Source organism: Heterodontus francisci, chromosome 19, assembly GCF_036365525.1.
Source record: "Heterodontus francisci isolate sHetFra1 chromosome 19, sHetFra1.hap1, whole genome shotgun sequence".
Taxonomy (NCBI): domain Eukaryota; kingdom Metazoa; phylum Chordata; class Chondrichthyes; order Heterodontiformes; family Heterodontidae; genus Heterodontus; species Heterodontus francisci.
This window is the reverse complement of record NC_090389.1, coordinates 70430378-70443558: the sequence shown is the minus strand read 5'-3', so window position 1 is coordinate 70443558 and position 13181 is coordinate 70430378. Positions and strand designations below refer to the sequence as shown.

At 39.5% G+C, this 13181-nt stretch overlaps 1 protein-coding gene across 2 annotated transcripts in view; it reads right to left on the bottom strand.

The window, feature by feature from the left end:
• cenpp (centromere protein P) overlaps nt 1-13181 on the bottom strand; it is a 392661-nt gene that overhangs the window by 286092 nt on the left and 93388 nt on the right. The window lies entirely within an intron of this gene.

Below are 13181 nucleotides of genomic sequence, written 5' to 3'. Positions count from 1 at the left end.
AAGAAGGGAAACATTTGGTTTGATCAGTTGGGACACCAACAGAAAAAGACATGCTTACAAAAGCCAGTTGGACCACTGCATTGCAAGACTTAACAAGAAACTATTGGGTACATTTGTGAACATAACCATGAAATAGATAATTCCACAATAAAGGAACTCCACAGATGTGGCTTGTCAACATTGATGGTCAATGGGAAGGACATAAAATTAGCCACTTATATATATATCATACGTTTTGGTAATTGATCAATACCCCGTGACAAAAGTGATCTTGATCTTTATATACCCTTTTGTTTAAGGAAAGGCTGATTGCGGGCTAAAGTGTGGGCAGAGACCCTCTTACATATGAACATAAAACAGAAGGGGGCGTCTATCACAGTAAAATGTGGAGTGGAAGACCATGGTTGCAGAGAATGAACGGCAACATCGTACTTTCATGCCTCCAGTAAATGCACCACAAAGTCAATCTTCATTTGACAAAAGTCTGGTCTCAGCCTCTACTTTACCCAACAGTCTCCTGTTCCAAAAATCCAACATCACACTTGTCCTCTACTTTAGCCAACGTCAGTCCTCTATTCACTTTATCCACGCATAAATGTTCTCAGCATCCACATACCTCTATTACTGTACAGTACAGCATTCAATTGCTATCAATATGTGTTTGATAATGTTATGTAATACAGTTGCTTTAAAAAAGTTACTAAAGAAATTTTTTGCTGTGAAAGAAGTCTGAGAAAATACTGAACAAAATTACAAAAGTCAGTTTTTTGCAGATGAGAAGTATTTTGTGAAAGAAAGAAACTTAAATGTGTTTAAGTCCCTTCTTCATACAACACACATTTTACCCTTTCCTTTTATAAACTCTTGGACAAATCATTCCTATAATTGGCATCAGTAACAGTTAATCTGTAACTCAGAATGCAAAAGAAAAATTCCTCCTAAACAATCTAAACCAGCAGCAACTTTCCATAAGATCATGTACTCACTAACTTATGTTGCTCAGACTTTAGTCCATAATATCTGTTATGTTTATTGCTTGTTTTTTGAAATACAGTATCTAAGTAGGACAATATTAAGGCTGTGCTAAAGTTGATGTTTTATTTGTCTGCAATTAGTAGCAAAATTGAATAATTTAAATATGCCTTTTTCCATGTGAAACTGTGCTGATATCTTTACTTAGAAAATATGCAATACATATAAAGCTAATAGCTTACTTACAAATATTATCTACCATGTTGCAGCTTCTTGTCTTCTCTTAGATGGAAGACATCCTTACTTTTCTTCAAGCATTTTTATTTTGCTAAATAAAAAATCATGTATGGCAGAGATACCAATATTTCACAGACTCCGTACCACCTTTATTGAGTGGAATTATTTTGGTGGAAAATATACTATTAGCCTTCCTAACTGCTTGCCTTCAGCAACTGGTGTACAAGGACACCCAGCTCTCATTGGACCTCCTCCTTTCCCAATCTATCACCATTCAGATAATAATCTGCTTTCTGTTTTTACAACCAAAGTGGATAACCTCACACTTATCCATGTTATACTGCATCTGCCATGCATTTGCCCACTCACCCAACTTGTCCAAATCACATTGGAGCCTCTTTGCATCCTCCTCACAGCTCACAGTCCCCCGCAGCTGTGTGTCGCCTGCAAACTAGGAACTGTTACATTTAGTTCCCTCACCCAAGTCATTAATATATATTGTGAATAGCTGGGGCCCATGCACTGATCCCTGCGGTACCCTACTAGTCACTGCATGCCACCCAGAAAAACACCTGTTTATTCCTACTCTGTTTCTTGTCTGCCAACCAATTCTCCATCCATGTCAGTATATTACCCCCAATCCCATGTGCTTTAATTTTGCACACTAACCTCTTATGTGGGACTTTATCAAAAACCTTCTGAAAATTCACATACACCACATCCACTGGTTCTCCCTTAGCTATTCTACTAGTTACATCCTTAAAAAACTCCAGTAGATTTGTTATGCATGATTTCCCTTTCGTAAACCCATGCTGACTTTGTCCAATCCCGTTTATGCTTTCCAGGTGTTCTGCTATCACATCCTTTATAATAGACTTGAGCATTCTCCCCACTACTAATGTAAGGCTAACTGGTCTGTAATTCCCTGTTTTTTCTCTCCCTCCTTTCTTAAATAGGGGGTTACATTTGCCACCCTCCAATCTGTAGGCACTGCTCCAGAGTCTATAAAATTTTGGAAGATGACCACCAACGCATCCACTATTTCCAAGGCCACTTCCTTCTTCACTCTGGCATGTAGATTATCAGGCCTTGGGGGATTTGTCAGCCTTTAACCCCATTAATTTCCCTAGCACTTTTTTTTTTTACTAATTCTGATTTCCTTCAGTTCTTTCCTCTCATTAGACCCTTGTTTCCCTAACATTTCTGGGAGGTTATTTGTGTCCTCCTTTGTGAAGACAAAACCAAAGTATGTGTTTAATTGTTCTGCCATTTCTTTGCTCCTCATTATAATGTGCCCCGTTTCTGACTGTAAGGGACCTATATTTGTCTTCACTAATCTTTTTCTCTTCACATATTTATTGAAGCTTTTACAGTCAGTTTTATGTTCCCCACAAGCTTACTCTCATACTCTATTTCCCCCCGCTTAATCAACCTCTTTGTCCTCCTTTGCTGAATTCTAAACTTTTCCCAATCCTCAGACTTGCTGGTAATTTTGTATGCCTCCTCTTTGGATCTAATACTAAAAGTTCCCCAATCTACAGTAGGGCGGCACAGTGGCGCAGTGGTTAGCACTGCAGCCTCACAGCTCCAGGGACCCGGGTTCGATTCTGGGTACTGCCTGTGTGGAGTTTGCAAGTTCTCCCTGTGTCTGCGTGGGTTTTCTCCGGGTGCTCCGGTTTCCTCCCACAAGCCAAAAGACTTGCAGGTTGGTAGGTAAATTGGCCATTAGAAATTGTCACTAGTATAGGTAGGTGGTAGGGAAATATAGGGACAGGTGGGGATGTTTGGTAGGAATATGGGATTAGTGTAGGATTAGTATAAGTGGGTGGTTGATGGTCAGCACAGACTCGGTGGGCCAAAGGGCCCGTTTCAGTGCTGTATCTCTAATCTAATCTAATCTACCATAGCCAACTCGTGCCTCATACCTTCGTAGTTTCCTTTATTTAGATTCAGGACCCTAGTTTCGGATTCAACTACTTCACTCTCCATCTTAATTAAGAATGTTATCATGTTATGGTCGCTCCTCCCCAAGGGATCCCGCACAAAAAGATTGTAAATTAATCCTTTCTCATTGCACAATACCCAGTCCAGGATAGCCTGTTCTCTAGTTGGTTCCTCAACATATTGGTCTAAAAAACCCGTCACGTACACACTCCAGGAAATCCTCCTCCACAGTATTATTGCTAATTTGGTTTGACCAATCTATATGTAGGTTTAACTCACCCATGATTACAGTTGTACCCTTATTGCATGCGGCTCTAATTTCCTGTTTAATGCCATCCCAAACATCTCTACTACCTTTTGGGGGCCTATAGACAACCTCCACCAATGTTTTCTGCCCCTTGGTATTTCTTAGCTTCACCCATACAGGTTCCACATCATGATTTTCCAAGCCAATATCCTTCCTCACCATTGCATTGATTTCCTCGTTTACTAACAACGCTACCCCACCTCCTTTCCCTTTTTGACTGTCCTTCCTAAATATTGAATACCCCGGATGTTCAGTTCCCATCCTTGGTCACCTGCAGCCATATCTCCGTAATCTCAACTATATCATAACCGTTTATATCCATTTGCGCTGTTAATTCATCTACCTTATTGCAAATGCTCCGCATATTAAGACACAATGCCTTCAGACTTGTCTTTTTAACATTGTTAGTCAGCTTAGCTTTATTTTGCACTCTGGCCCCATTTGTTTCTCGCCTTTGTTTTCTCTGCCTTTCACTTTTGTTTCTTACCTTTCTGTCTTTCATTTCTATCCTTGTTTCCCCCTCCTCTGTCTCCCTGCTCAGATTTCCATCCCCCTGCCATTCTAGTTTAAACCCTTCCCGACAGCACGAGCAAACACCCCGCCGAGGGAATTGGTCCCGGTCCTGCCCAGATGCAACCCGTCCAGCTTGTACTGGTCCCAATGTCCCAGGATTTTGAATCTCTTCCCCCTACACCATTTCTCTAGCCATGTATTTATCTGATATATCCAGCTATTTCTGCTCTCACTAGCACGTGGCACTAATAGTAATCATGAAATTACTACCTTTGAGGTCCTACTTTTAAATTTACGTCCTAACTCCCTATATTCAGCTTGTAAGACCTCATCCCTTTTTTTTTAAACCTATGTTGTTGGTATGTACCTCTTCTTCCTTCCCTACTGTGCAGCAGAGCCACCCATGGTGCCATGAACTTGGTTCTTGCTGCTTTCCCTTAAGCCATCTCCCCCAACAATATCCAAAGCGGTATATCTGTCAGAGACAGGGATGGCCACAGGGGACTCATGCACTACCTGCCTTCCTCTACTTTGCCTGGTGGTCACCCATTCCCTTTCTGCCTTTGCAGCATTTGCCTGCGGTGTGACCATCTCGCTAAACGTGCTAGCCACCATGATCTCAGCATCGCGGATGCTCCACAGTGAATCCACCTGCAGCTCCAGCTCCGTAATGCAGGTAGTCTCTTTTCATAGCTGTCTGCACAATCCCTTCCCTTTTCAACTTAACTAAATGAAGGGAAGGGGAGGATACAGGGGTTATCAATACCTCCCCTTTAAACACCCAATTGATTCTTCCGAACTCTCACACACTCTAAGGGCAGGTGGCGAGGTCAGAGGCTGCCTCACTCTGTTGTATTCCTTTCTTCTCCCTCTTTGTTTCCTTCAAAGTGGCCATGTTCACTTTATTTGTTTTTTAAAATCAAATCAGAATGTGGAAAGACACTCAGTCTATCATTGCCATACAGCTATTAGCAATTAGAACGTTCACATTTTCTAACTGTCAACAAAATACAAATGAGATAATTGGTGGCTTTCTGTGGCTTCGAACGATTTTTGAAAAATAACCAAATTTAGAATTAGAACATATACTCAGCATTATGCAACATATGACAAAAGCCAGGCAAAGCTGGAACAGGTGTGTATTCAATACTATTGCTTTTTCTACACATACAGAACCTCTATTTTAAAACAAGACCCACACAACATAAACTTCACTTAAATAAAACTCCAGTATTTGTTCAAATAATTTTGACAAACATTTGAACAGAAAGTGCTCAAACCTAAAGAAAAATATTACAGCAGTGCAGCTGATCGAACAGTACTAAAGCATCCTGGGAAATTAAGTACATTGCACAATCCAAATTCTGTACTGCTCTGGCAGATATCAAATCCAAGAACAGACATTTGGAGGAGGCTGAGATCTTCAAATAAAAACTTTTATGAAGCTATTATAAAACTCAAAATACAATTTAATTGATAAATGTAATATGTTACTCTTCAGTATGTTACATTTTGCTTTTTAATGATGTCTAAACCCTTACACAAAGCATTAACAATTTTAGCTGCCAGAAAAAATTGATGAAATATCTTCAGAAAGCATTTTGAATGATTTTTAGAGCAAAAGATAATGCATCACCATCTAATAGCCAAAGCCTGCAATTACAATGAGAGGAGCCCGTTGACATAGGAGTATACAGTTTTAAATGTGCAGATAAGAATTTGCAACAGCAAAGTTGACACACAAATGACAAAAAAAACTTAACTGGCAATATGGTTTTATAGACATCAAGTGCATCAAGATTTTTCTAATAAGATACAAAGCTTTTACTTATATTTTCCATCCATCTAGACCTCCTGCCTGCCTTTGATTGCTCAGACTGCATCTTGCCTTGATGCCCACGTCTTTTACACCAAATTTTACTTTTAAAATAACGGCCTTCCACGGGACCTCAGCCCTTCTATTTAGGGGCACGGGGGAGAAGGGCGGGGGGGAGAAGGGTGGGGTGGGGGGGGAGAAAGGTAGGAAGTGGGGGGAGAAGGGTAGGAAGTGGGGGGAGAAGGGTAGGAAAGTGGGGGGAGAAGGGTAGGAAATGGGGGAGAAGGGTAGGAAATGGGGGAGGACGGAGCACGGGGGACAGTGGGGTACGAGGAAGGGCTGGCTGGATGGGTGGAGAGGGCGAAGCAGAGGGGAAAGGCCGAGGCATGGAAGATATTTTCGGGGGAATTTTAAAAATAGTGGACTGTCTACATGAATTTCCTTTGTCATATCACACTTGCTGTGTCATGTTGTTAACATGGGAACTCAGTAAGTGAATATGTAAATACAAAACAGGCAGTCGGATGGAAACTTTGTAATGAAAACAGAAAACAGGGATGAGCAGCAGGAAAAATTTCCAATTTAAGAAATGGGAAGTTAAACCAGCCAAATTATTTTAAAAGTTTCTCAAGTTGGAATGAAGTACAGGGAGAGTGAGGCAAGTTTAGTGATCCCAATTACCCCAATGGGGTACTCTATTCGCAGTACTGACAGAATGAAGTGACCCCACACTCATTGCATCAGGTCAAAGCTCTTCAACCCTGTCTCATTCAGTTTTGAAGGCTGTAGCATTTGCAACCATCTTCAACAAGACCAAATGGATGTTCCTTCTTGGCCTATGCTAGAGGTCCCTACCATCACAATTGCCAGCCTTCAGGCAATTCAATTCACCTAACATCTTGAAACAGCAGAGTGCACTGGACACAGCAACGGCTATAGGCCCCTGGCTGTAGCCAAGAAGACCTGTTCCCAGAACCAGCTGTGTCTTTAACTAAGTAGTTACAATGCAGCTACAACATCTGACTGACAATATAGAAAATGGCCCAAGTAAGTCCCATCCTAGCAACATATCAAGCATGCAGGTGATTTTGGGCAGACTCAGTTGTTCACCTTGTTCAAATGTGATTGCCTTAATTATTTAATTCTACTTACCATTTTAAAAGCTCTGCAAAACAAACTTTTTATTCTTCTGGTTCCCAATATGTATATCTGTCATACCTATATTTAGTGATGGGGTTTCAAACTCCTTTGAAAACTTAAAAATAGGTTTTTATTGCATCTACCCGCTCTTAAGATACCTGTTAAATTTCTTCTCAGGTCATTTCTTTTGTCAGCATATGTATCTCCTTTATTTAAGTTTACCAATAACAGTTACACTGCCACCTATAGTAGGGAAATAGCATCAACACCAATTGTTGCGATAAGCAGTGGGGACTATGTATCCTGAAAACATCTAACTACCAAACCTGAAGTTCAAAACCTACTAATCAAAAGTCAGCAGTCAGCATGAGCAGAGGAGTCTAAAAAGGGTAGTAGCCTATAGCTCCCAGCATGCATCTTAATTGACAACTTTGAGAATGGTATGACTGCCAGAAAGACGAGCCATTCACAGGACATGCCAGAATTTGCTGTTTGTGAGCCCTGCTTCCTCCAATGAGATTGCAGAGAACAAAAAGCACCAGGGAACCCATTTGTTGGAGGAATAACTGCAAATTTTCTCTTGTACAGAACATCAGAACAAGATAAAGCATGAACGCCAACTTTTTCTAATGCAAAAACTATACAAATTCAAAGAATGTAACAGCAAAGGAATGGATAATTTGTTACATCAAGTTTTTCTTCATGGGCCACCTTGTATAATTCCACTCCTGCTCACTTCCCATACCCTTTGATATTCTTTTAACTTTCAAGCAACTAAATTCTCTTTTAAAGGAATTAATGGACTTTGTTTCAATAATAGTTTGGGGCAGACATTTCCGCACTCTAAAGTATCTTTTTAATCATTTTTGTCATTAATTAGTCTGTGCCCCCTCTTTGTTATCTCACAAACCAATGGAAACAATTATTTACTTTATTATAACCTTTCATAATCGTGAACCTTCCTCATACACATGATCCTTTAACCTTCTAGCTCTAATGAACTTCATAACTGTAACTTGTCATCCTAACAAATCTCAACAACCTAGCATCCATCCTAATAAAACTAAGCTTTAAATTTTTCAATGCTTTGATGAATTTTTCATAATAAGATGCCAAATTGTATTATATGTATGAGTTGACTGCAAATGCATTTGGCAAGGTATAGGAAAAGAAACAAACACAGCTACAACTGAGGAGAAAACTGGCAAATGAAAAACTCAGATCAAGACTTCACAATTCATTATGTATTTTAAGTGGGTTGCAGCAGCCAGCCTTTTTAAATTTAAATTCAGAATTCAAAACAACAATTGTTCATGTAAGTGGAAACACTGGACCATTGTTCAAGATTGGAGGAAAGTTTTAACTATAATTCTTCATGCACGTGTGAGTAGAATCCTTTGTCAATACTAAATTCTGCTGCAACAATATTTGGTAAATTGATAAACTGGTTTACTTTTTTCTGAAGTTTAACATATCGCTTAACCTTTTCTATAAACCCTAAATATGTGGACAGTAAAAGTAAACAGCATGCAAAAACTTACTTAATTACACATGTGGTATTTACCTACCTGGCAAGATAAGTAAAACATTTCTTCAGGAACCTCTATCTCAGAGAGCTCTTAGAAATTTATTGGAGCTGTGCACTTTTGCTCACTTCCAGACCCCTGCCCCGTTCTATTGTACCATAACACTACAAGAAATCGGCTAATAAATCAGTGACTTTTCAGCTGTTAATTTGCATGTACACAGAACCATTCAGGCCCTTAGGAAATCTCAAAGCGCTTCACAAACAATTAATTACATTTTGAATTGTAGTCACTGCTTTGTAAGCAAACAAGGCATCCAATTCACACACAGCAAGGTCCCACAACTGCCATGACATAAATGGTGTTAGTCGAAGAATAAAAGTTGACCAGGACATCAGGAGAACTAAATGACCCACTTCAAAAAGGATATTGTTACATCTATCTGATCATGCGCATGAGGCCTCAGTTCAATGTATCAACTGAAATTTCACACCCCATAATGCAGCACTCCTTCGATAGTGTGTAAAAATGTCAGCCTAGATTATGTGCTCAAGTGCGACATGATTCCACAACCTACTGACTCAGCTGAAATATTACCAAGCCAAGCTGATGATAGTTCTGAACAGAAAAATTTGGACCTTAAAGTATAACAAAATGCTTCAAGCCTAGTGTCAAAAGAATAACTACTCTATCAATATGCCTATGATTATTTTCTAAACTTTATGTCCTCTGGATGAGAAAGCCAATTGTAGACAATACAGCTTTAATTCCTTTCTTATATGTATAACTTTAAAACGTATTTTATTGGCCAAAGTATGAGAGTTGGAAAGCATACAATAACAAAATTAATCGGCAGTCTTAGATACATTTTTCAAGCACAATATTGAAAAAAAGCAAAATAAAAACAACTTTGCACCAATTCAATACAGTAATATATCGCATTTATTGTTTGCATAAAATCCCTCTACTGCAAATTCAACAAAATACTTCACTTTTTTACTACATATTTCAGACATACTTGATGTAAAAGACATCTGTCAGGCTCTACTTAATTTAAAACGCAGAAAACCCAGAGCCCAGAATCATTAATCAAAATAAGAGGAAAATTTATAGCTGTGAGTATTATATTTAATGGTTAACTTTAGCATTCACTAAACCAGCATAAAGTACTTCAAAATATTCTTTGACTGGGTTGCTTAGCTATCAGAGAGAAATGTTACACTTTGTAACAATAAAATATTTATAATACTTTAGTGGGCAGTAGCCTGGAAAATCAGATATGATACAATGTGGAACTAATTTATTATTAAGACAGACCATTGTTTTTTGCTATTTTAAACTTGATAAAAAAAAGAGGAATTTATTTATCTTTCATTGCCAAAAACATTTCAGAAGCTTTCCTAGCTAATCCAGGACTTCAGTTTAAAATTGAGTGCATTAAGTATAAAATGAATCTTAACGTCAAAACTAAATATTAAATAACTCATAAATTTAGCGTGGAATTGTAGAATGGTTACAGAGCAGGAGGCCATTCAGCCCATCAAGTTAATAGTATTAAGCCTAATAAAAGTCTCAAAATCACAACTTTTAAAAGATTTATTTTGTTTGTAGATGCTTTAAGCTTTACTGAGCTGAAAGACCAATTCCACATCTTATCAAAGCAAATGCTGTAAGAGCACTTTCATGGTTAGCACCTAAAGTCAACAAAGAATGACTAAAAGATTGATAAGGAAGGTAAAATTAGAGTACGAGAGAAAGCTAGCTAGAAATATAAAGACAAATAGTAAGAGTTTCTACAGACATTTAAAAAAGAGTGAACAAAGTAAGCATTGGTCCTATAGATAGAGTCTGGGGAATTAATAATGGATAATAAGTAGATGGCAGATGAACTGAACAGATATTTTGCATCGGTCTTCACTATTGAGGATACAAGTAACATCCCAGTATTGGCTGTAAGTCAGGAAATGGAAGGGAGGGAGGAACCCAAGAAAATTACAATCACCAGGGAAGTGGTATTGAACAAAATGTTGGAGCTGCGGGCTGACAAGTCCCCGGGTCATGATGGACTTCATCCTCGGATGTTAAAAAAAGTGGCTGGTGAGATTGTCGACGGGTTAGTTTTAATTTTCCAAAATTCCTTAGATTCGGGAAGGGTTCCATTAGATTGGAAAATAGCGAATGTAACTCCTTTATTCAAAAAGGGAGGGAGACAGAAAGCAGGAAACTGCAGGCCAGTTAGCTTAACAACTGTCTTAGGGAAAATGTTAGAAGCTATTATTAAAGATGTTATAGCAGGGCATTTAGAAAAATTCAAGGTAATCAGGCAGAGTCAACAGGGTTTTGTGAAAGGGAAATTATGTTTAACTAATTTATTGGAGTTCTTTGAGGGAGTTACATGTGCTGTGGATAAAGGGGAACAAGAGGATGTATTGTACTTGGATTTCCAGAAGGCATTTGATAAGGTGCCACATCAAAGGTTAGTGCAGAAAATAAAAGCTTATGGTGCAGGGGGTAACATATTGGCATGGACAGAAGATTGGCCATCTAACAGGAGCGGAGGCATCAACGGGTCATTTTCCAATTGGCAAGATGTAACAAGTGGTGTGCCACAGGAATCTGTGCTGCGGCCTCAACATTTACAATTTATATAAATAACTTAGACGAAGGGACTGAAGGTATGGTTGCTAAATTTGCTGATGACACAAAGATAGGTAGGAAAGTAACTTGTGAAGAGGACATAAGGGGGCTACAAAAGGATATAGATAGGTTAAGCGAGTGGGCAAAGACCTGGCAAATCGAGTATAATGTGGGGAAGTGTGAAATTGTCCACTTTGGCAGGAAGAATACAAAAGAGGCATATTATCTAAATGGTGGGAGATTGCAGAACTCTGCTATGCAGAGAGATCTGGTGCCCTCGTGCAGGAATTGCCGACGGTTAGTATGCAGGTACAGCACATAATTAGGACAGCTAATAGAATGGTATTGTTTATTGCAAGGGGAATTGAATACAAAAGTAGGGAGTTTATGCTTCAGCTATACAGGGCATTGGCGAGACCACATCTGGAATTTTGCATACAGTACTGGTCTGCTTATTTAAGGAAGGATGTAAATACATTGGAGACAGTACAGAGAAGGTTTACTAGACTAATAACTGGAATGGGCGGGCTGTCTTACGAGGAATGACTAGACAGGTTAGGCTTGTAACTGCGGGAATTTAGAAGAATAAGAGGTGACTTGATTGAAGCATATAAGATCCTGAGGGGTCTTGACAGGGTGGATGTGGAAAGGAGGTTTCCTCTTGTGGGAGAATCTAGAACTGGGGGTCACTGTTTAAAAATAAGGGATCGCCCATTTAAGACAGAGATGAGGAGAATTTTTTTCTCTCAGAGGGTCATGAGTCTTTGGAATTCTCTTCCTCAAAAGGCAGTGGAAGCAGAGTCGTTGAATATTTTTAAGGCAGAGGTAGATAGATTCTTGATAAGCAAGGGGATGGGAGGTTATCGGGGGTAGGTGGAAATGTGGAGTAATCAGTTCAGCCATGAACTTAATGAATGGCGGAGCAGGCTCAAGGGCCGAGTGGCCTACTCCAGCTCCTAATTCATATGTTTGTATGTCTGTTAATCTAACTGAACTATATGCAGGAAATCCTCTAAATATTGTGATTACAATCTTTTTGCTTGAAGGACCATAACAGTATGACAGTCATTTTGATTGAAATTTGCTTTTCCTTAAGGGGGAAAGAGAGGAAGTTCAGTCTGCTTGGGACTTGCTTCAAAACTGACTTCGTATCAATGTCATCAACATGAGCTAACCATATGTGTAAAGGAGATTATAAAATTCCTTCATGCTCTTTAGAAGTTTGTCTGACTGACATAAAAGTAATGGCCTTTAACACAGAAAATGATCCATACAGTACGCTGGCATGCACTTAACTGCACTAACAGTCTGGACTTGGTCTAGGTTTTTTTTTTGCACACATGAAAAAGCAATGGGGCCAAATTTTGTTTGGAAAAATCAGCGTTAATAGGGTGTATAGTCTTGGAAATGGGGCTGATAGCATTACCACCACATTAACCATGATAATTATTCCATTGCATCTTTCACAGGGGTTTACCACTAGGTGGCCAAAGCGTACGCCCAAAACAAGCAGTAGCCCTCTTTCCCATACAAATTAAGGTTCCAGTGAAGTAATTAGGACCGACCGTGGTTGCAATTTTAAGTTACACATGTGTACGCTCACGATACATAAACTCTGTTCATGCTTTACAGGCATTCCAAACAGGAAATGGCCAGCTTTTTTTTGGGGGGGGGGGGGGGGGGGGGGGTGGAGCCAGAAATCGCAGAAGTGCTCCTCCTGGCTCCACAAAAATACTGCAGGCCACTGGTGGGCTGGCCTGGCCTCACCCTGCTCTGCGTCAACACTGTCTATCCAGTGCTTTGAAAGCTTATCAGTGGGTCTCTGCTGGCGTTCCAGCCTGCCGACATTCCTGAGGTTGACATGCAGCGTGCTGCACTGAGGCGCCTGTTTGGCGTTCACAGCTCGCCTGCCAAATCTGAATACAGTTGGGGCCTCAAAATCATGAGCACCCAGCGCTCTCTGCCAGTCGGCTGTCAAAAAATTAAAATCAACCCCAAGGTTACTCAAGTAAACAAAATAGATTTAAATCAATAAGTACAATAAATGCTATTAAAATGGGTTGATTAAAAAAAACACAAGATCCTCAAT